The 6,224-nt window shown below is 29.3% G+C and overlaps 1 long non-coding RNA gene across 2 annotated transcripts; it reads left to right on the forward strand.

Moving 5' to 3' along the window:
- Window positions 1–495: 495 nt before the first annotated feature.
- Window positions 496–4,849, forward strand: LOC149514217 (uncharacterized). 2 transcript variants are annotated; one of them, XR_016328581.1, is made up of 3 exons: window positions 496–1,284; window positions 1,877–1,956; window positions 2,140–4,849. It is a non-coding gene; the product is annotated as an uncharacterized LOC149514217 (long non-coding RNA). The 2 variants fall into 2 exon arrangements; XR_016328580.1 differs by lacking the exon at window positions 1,877–1,956.
- Window positions 4,850–6,224: the final 1,375 nt, after the last annotated feature.

Here is a 6,224-nt window from a genome sequence, read left to right on the forward strand (position 1 = left end):
TTGGGAAAAAAATTCAGTTTAAAAGCTTTTGGAGGCTATTAGGGAGGTGGTATTCAATTCGCTGATCTGACTTTTTTTTTTTTTTCATTTTTGAAATTTGAAAAGGAAGAGAAAGGGGGAAGGGAGAAAGCATGGGGAGCAAAAAGAGAGATTTATATGATGAAAGATCTTAAGATAGTGGGTGTCTAATATAGAGTCGAAGCTGTCGGTAGCCAAATTGTTAGGCATTCTGGGGAAGAAATCATCCAGCAATAAATACTAAAATAAAGGATATTTAGTTTCTTAATATATTATTTTAAAATTTAGGAAAAAATCATTTCTCTAGAAATATTTATTCTGATATTCATTTTGTCATATGTTTTTGCGTGATTTGATTTTTGTTCTTTGATTAATATAGAATCGCAGCCATCGATAGCCAAATTGTTGGGTTTTTTTTTTTGGGTTTCCAGTAGGCTAGAAAGGTTTTTTTTTTTTTTTTTTTTTTTTTTTTTTTTTTTTAAGGTTTTTCTGTGTTTTGATAGGGGCTCTCTCTTTCTTTTTTTTCTTTTTTTTTGTTTGGCAAAGTTTTCCTTAATTATAGCTTTTGGTTTTTCATCTTTTTTGCAGTTTTCACTGTTGCATCTTTTCTATTTTTGGTTCAGATGAGTTTTTGGATTTTTTTTTTCCTGTTTGAGACTATAGAGGATGTTCTTTTTTAGGTTTTCGATAACTTTAATTTTTTTGGATTGGGGTGTTTGGATCTTGTGGGCATACAAAATATGCTATGTTCTGGATATATTGTTTCTATTTATGGTTTCTGATTTCATGCATTGGTTTCTTTGCATGCGTTGATGGAGTTGTTCATTTGCATGCATTGAATGTTATTTTTCCAAGTATTTGCTTTTATTTTTATGTTGGTTTATTTCTGATGCTTGGTGCTTTTGTTTTTTGGGAGTGCTCAGTTTTTTTTTTTGTCAGAAGTGTTATTTGTTTGTTAGGTAAAGTTGTGGAACATGGGTTACGAAGTAACAAAATTGGTGTTTAGTTTTTAATTTTATCTTTGTTTTATGGGTGTGGTGTTTGGATTGATGGAGCTGTTGTTCCATTTTTGTATCTTTATTCAATTACTTTTGTTACTGAGTTTCATGACAGGGGAAATATAAGCTTCACCTTCCCCAATATCCAGGCACGTCTATGTGTTTTCGAATTCAAAAGCCTACACAAATAGACATTTTAGGTCCCAGAGAGAACTATATACCTTCACAGTTCCTTGAGAAACAGGTGGAGGCTGATATTATAGATCAGGTATTGGTTCAAGACAAATATGTTGTTCATTCATTTTACTTGATTTGAGAAAACCTTTTTTTATTTGTGCTTTCTCACAATCAATTATGTATTTACTTGTTTTGTCATGTAAGCTTATCACTTATCTTACAGTTTTGTAAATGGTTTGATGATGTGTTGGCTATTGGCTTAGAGGAACTAAATGTTATGGCTTTGTCAGCCATTGGAAATGATGGAAAATCGTACACTTCTCTGGCAATTATTAAAATAATATCTATAATCTATAACTTAATATAAAAGTTGTCCCCATTTTGTATTGAAGGGACAATTTAGCCATGTAAAAAAAAAATTCAGGGATAATTTTAGACTTAAAAAAAGCTTCTCTAAAAGTTTCATCTACTTTGTGAAGAGTTCAAATAGTTATGCATTACTTGGCACGATGACAGTGATCATAGGTCCTATAAAATCTGTGAAGTCCACATTCCTAAAGGCTATTGCAGGTGTTTTAGAATGATTCTTAAGTTGGCTATTTATTGAATGATGCGTTTTTTATACTTTCCCCTGTTTCATTTAAGACGTTTAAGACTAAAATCCTATTTCATCTTGAATTTAGGAAGATTATGTCTTTTGACTAAGATGTATGGTGAAGTATTCATGAATGGGGTGAAAACACACATGCCTTATGGTTCATATGTGAGTTTTAGATACATTTGTGATTTTTAGCTTTCTGCCATTTTAAAGATCTTAATCTTCATTGTTTCGTTCCATTTACTAATTTTTCTATCTAAAATAATAGATATTTTGTGTCATGCTAAAGATTCATTTTTTAGCTTACTTACTATCATTCTAACTATATTTAAATCTTCAAACTTTCAGAGCAAAAGCTTGATCTAGGAACTCAAAAAATGGGTAGATTTTCAATACCCAAGTTGGGATTTCTACTGTTGTGCTACTTAGCAGTTGTTACAGAAGCAACATATGTGAAGTACAAAAACCCAAAATAGCCAATAGATTTTAAAATCAAAGACTTAATAAGTAGGGTGACTTTGGTTAAAAAGATCGGCCAAATGACTCAGATTGAGGGCACCGTTGCTACCCCAGATGTGATGAAGAAGTATTTTATTGGTATAAACCAAATCATCTTTTAACAATCTTTAGTATGTCCTCATTTTGTTTTTCACATGTTTTGTTTAAATGGATTATGTATCTCATTTGTTCTATGACTTTATTCCTTATTTTTTTTATTCATTGGAAAAACTAATATAATTTGTTCAATTGGTTCCTTTTACCCGAGGATTTATACACTCACTATATATACGATTAATTGAATAAGTTAAGTTTTTCATTTCCTATTTATAGTTAAATGGATATGTAATAAGCATATGAATCCAATTATAAAATTTTTGAACTTGCTATCAGTGTGTAAGATAATAATATTTTATTTTCTTATATTTATCTAAATGGTTGTCTTGCTTAATGCTGTTCTTTATGAAAATTAAGTTGTGTTGTAAATGGAGGTTGTATGGTTTGTGTGTGGAGTGTTTTGAATGGTGGAGAGAGTGTACTTACCCTTAAAGCTACTCTTAAAACTTGGATTAAGATGGTGAACTCAATGCAAGAGGGATCTTTGTCCACCCTTTTTAGGATTCCCATGATATATGGGATTGATGCAGTTCATGACCACAATAATGTATATATGGTCACTATTTTTCCTCATAACATTGGTCTTGAAGTGGCCAAGCAAGTTATATATCTTGAGGCAAATATGTTCTTTGATTTTTTTTACCATTCAAGGTTATACATTTTGCTTGAGATATGGACTTTCAATTTTGATTTGTCATACAGAAAGCTGTTATCCTATCTTGTGTTAAGTGTTTTTGAGATTCAAATCGCTTGACCTGCATTGACTGGTATGGTACTTAATTTAGAGGATGAAATTTTGAGTAATTGCTTATTGCATTGTCTTTAAAATAATCGAATGATGTTCCCATGAATTTGGTATTCTATACTACTCTGCTTTTTGAAATATCAAGAAAATGGGCAACGTTTTGGGAATTTCTAGAATGAAGAATAATGAGAAAGTTTACAATGACATTTGAGTTTTCATACCCTATCAATCAAACAGGTGGAAATACTATTGAAGTTTGAATGGAGAGCTTTGAAGTGCTTACTTTTTGCTTTGCCTTTCTACTAGAGTCAAATCAATAGTTCTACGATTCTTTGTTGGAATCATTTAGTCACTTTTATTTAATCTGCAAGGGTCTTTAACTTATTAAGAAGATTGGAGATGCAACTGCTATCGGAGTTAGAGCTATAGAAATTTCCTATGTTTTTGCTCAATGCATTGCGGTAATTAAACACAGGAGCATGCTTGAATGCTTTTGTTTTTTATTGTTCTTATGTTGATGGGATGATTCATTGTGGTAAAAGAGGATGCAACTGTTATTGCAGTTAGAGCTACAGGAATTTCCAAAGTTTTTGCTCCATGCATTGCGGTAATTAAACATAGGAACATACGTGAATGCTTATGTTTTCTATTGTTCTTGTGTTGACAAGATGATTTTTTTTGGTAAAAGTGGCTGCATTTTATATGGGTTTCTATTGTTCTGGTATTGCAAAATAAATGTTATCACTCTGATTTTGTTATAATGCAAAATAAATGTTATATTGTTATAATATTGCAAAATAAATGTTATCACTCTGATTTTGTTATAATGCATAATAAATTTTATATTGGTTTTTGAATGATGTTGGTTATGTTTGTCTTTTAGATTGCTTTTTTGAAGATTAGATCCTTAGCAAGTAGATTTGATTTTATCATTGTTATTGTTGATTCTATAACTTATCTTTGAAATAAGCATTGCTTTTATTTTTTGTCTGAAAGGGTCTAATTTAGTCCTTTGTGCACTTAAATAGCAACCTTGGTATTTGCTTAATTGTCTTTGATATGCTATAAATCCTGAGGTATGCTCTTAAATATCATGCTTCTTGCCTTGTCTTTAGGCTGTAGAAGTGCTCTCTTGCTTTTGTACTTTTTAATTTGCTTATTTTATTAGCAATTAACAGCCTCGCTGAAATTCCTGCAATTTGAAATATTACTGCCAAGGAATCATTCTTTGTTAACATTTATTGTTCCATTTTCAAAACTTTTGCTAGCTGCCAAATTAGAGTCAGAACCGTTACTCTAAGCCTGACAATCGTGATTGGAGAAACTGTTCAGCACAGCTTCCTCTTGCAGGAGATGAGAGGTCCTGGGAATCTCTTCGGGATAGAGAGTTGGGAAACCGATATGATTACAGAGAGCTAGAAGCTAATCAATTTAATCGCCAAGATCAACTCAACTCTCAGTTCTTGAAAGTACAAATCTCTTCTATCCAAGGGTAATTGACGTAAAAGATATGAACATTTTTTGTCTATATAAGATTTCCTGTGTTTTTAGTTGTTTAATATTTGTGTTGGCTGTTACCAAAATTATTATCATGCTACTTTGTTTGTTCTTGGAGTTGCTGGGTCAGTATTTGAAATATCAAACATCTTGTGACGTATTCCTTAGTCAATAATACTTTTATATATGAACTTTGACTAAGCATTAGCATTGGAATCAGCATCTACTTCACTTAACATCTTAACCTGTAGGTATTTATATCAATTAGAAAGCAATGGTTCAATAAGTTGCACCAGTAATGATTGAATTTTCTTTAAATATGTTTTATGTGTAATGATAAGATGGTTCAATAGCATTAGTAACCTTACATTAAGGATTATCTTGTAGTTTATTTATAAACTTATGCTTGAGTTCCATTTGCATTAGTTAAGAAGCATATCAATTGCTCGGTTTTGGCACCAATCCTAGCAATTCTTTATTTTTTCCTTAATGATAATATTCATGGAACTCTGCCACTTATAGTGTCTTCATATTAGGCTGTTACAATAGAGGTACTTCTTTTTTGGTCTTTATCTTTTGAGGATAATTTTTGTTTCACCCTCATTAAAAGTCATTTGAACATAATTATTGGTGATTCGGTCTATAACTCCATTCTACTACATTTAGCCACCGCAACAAGTTAAAAGTATATAACTTTAATTTACTCCTGCAGCAAAGTGTAGGCTTGAAATATAGTTTTATAATAAATACTAACTTTTTTTTACATAAATATTAAACTTATATATATATATATATATATATCTGAATTTTATTATATAAAATTCAACTTTTGATCGGATTATTGACTTTTGATTATATATTTTAAGTCTTTTTTTCTAAATTTTAAATTTATATATATATATATATATATCATAATTTTATTATACAAAACATAATATACTTTTGATTGTTTAACATTTATTTAAATTATTGACTTTTTATTTTTATGTATTCTTTTTCTTTAAAACCATTATTTGTTAAAATTTATTAAAACTTTTGGTTTTGTAACATTATATATTTGATTTTTAATTTTCTTGTGACTTATGATTTTTTATCTTTTTTTAAGGGTGATAGGTTATATGAATGTGTTTCATGTCTCTATTACATTTTTTAATTTTAGTTTGTCATATTACTAATATGAGCTTTAGGTTTTTTATTGTGATTTCATTTTGATAATTTAAAAATTTTTTAATCATAATAAATGATTTTTTGCATTTTGGGTTTGTTTATTAATCAATTACTATTTTTTTTAGTGTTTGCATTTTTTATAATTTTTATTTTTCACTATGATCCTTTTTTTTTCTTTTTGGAGTTTAAACTTGGCTTTTAATCAATTACAAATCATGAGGTTTGTTTATTATTATGTTTTCATTTTTATATTTCCAATTTGTTTATTACCCTTTTGGTGTATTTTTAGCGTTGGTATTTTTATAATTTTTTATTTTTTACAGTTTAAGCTGGGATATTAAAAAATAAGAATATACTAATTTGATGATTATTTTTTAAAAGGATGATTTAGTGAAAATTATAAGGCAAA

This window comes from Durio zibethinus, chromosome 16, assembly GCF_047325235.1.
Source record: "Durio zibethinus cultivar Kanyao isolate XHJ-2024 chromosome 16, ASM4732523v1, whole genome shotgun sequence".
In the NCBI taxonomy this organism is placed as follows: Eukaryota; Viridiplantae; Streptophyta; class Magnoliopsida; order Malvales; family Malvaceae; genus Durio; species Durio zibethinus.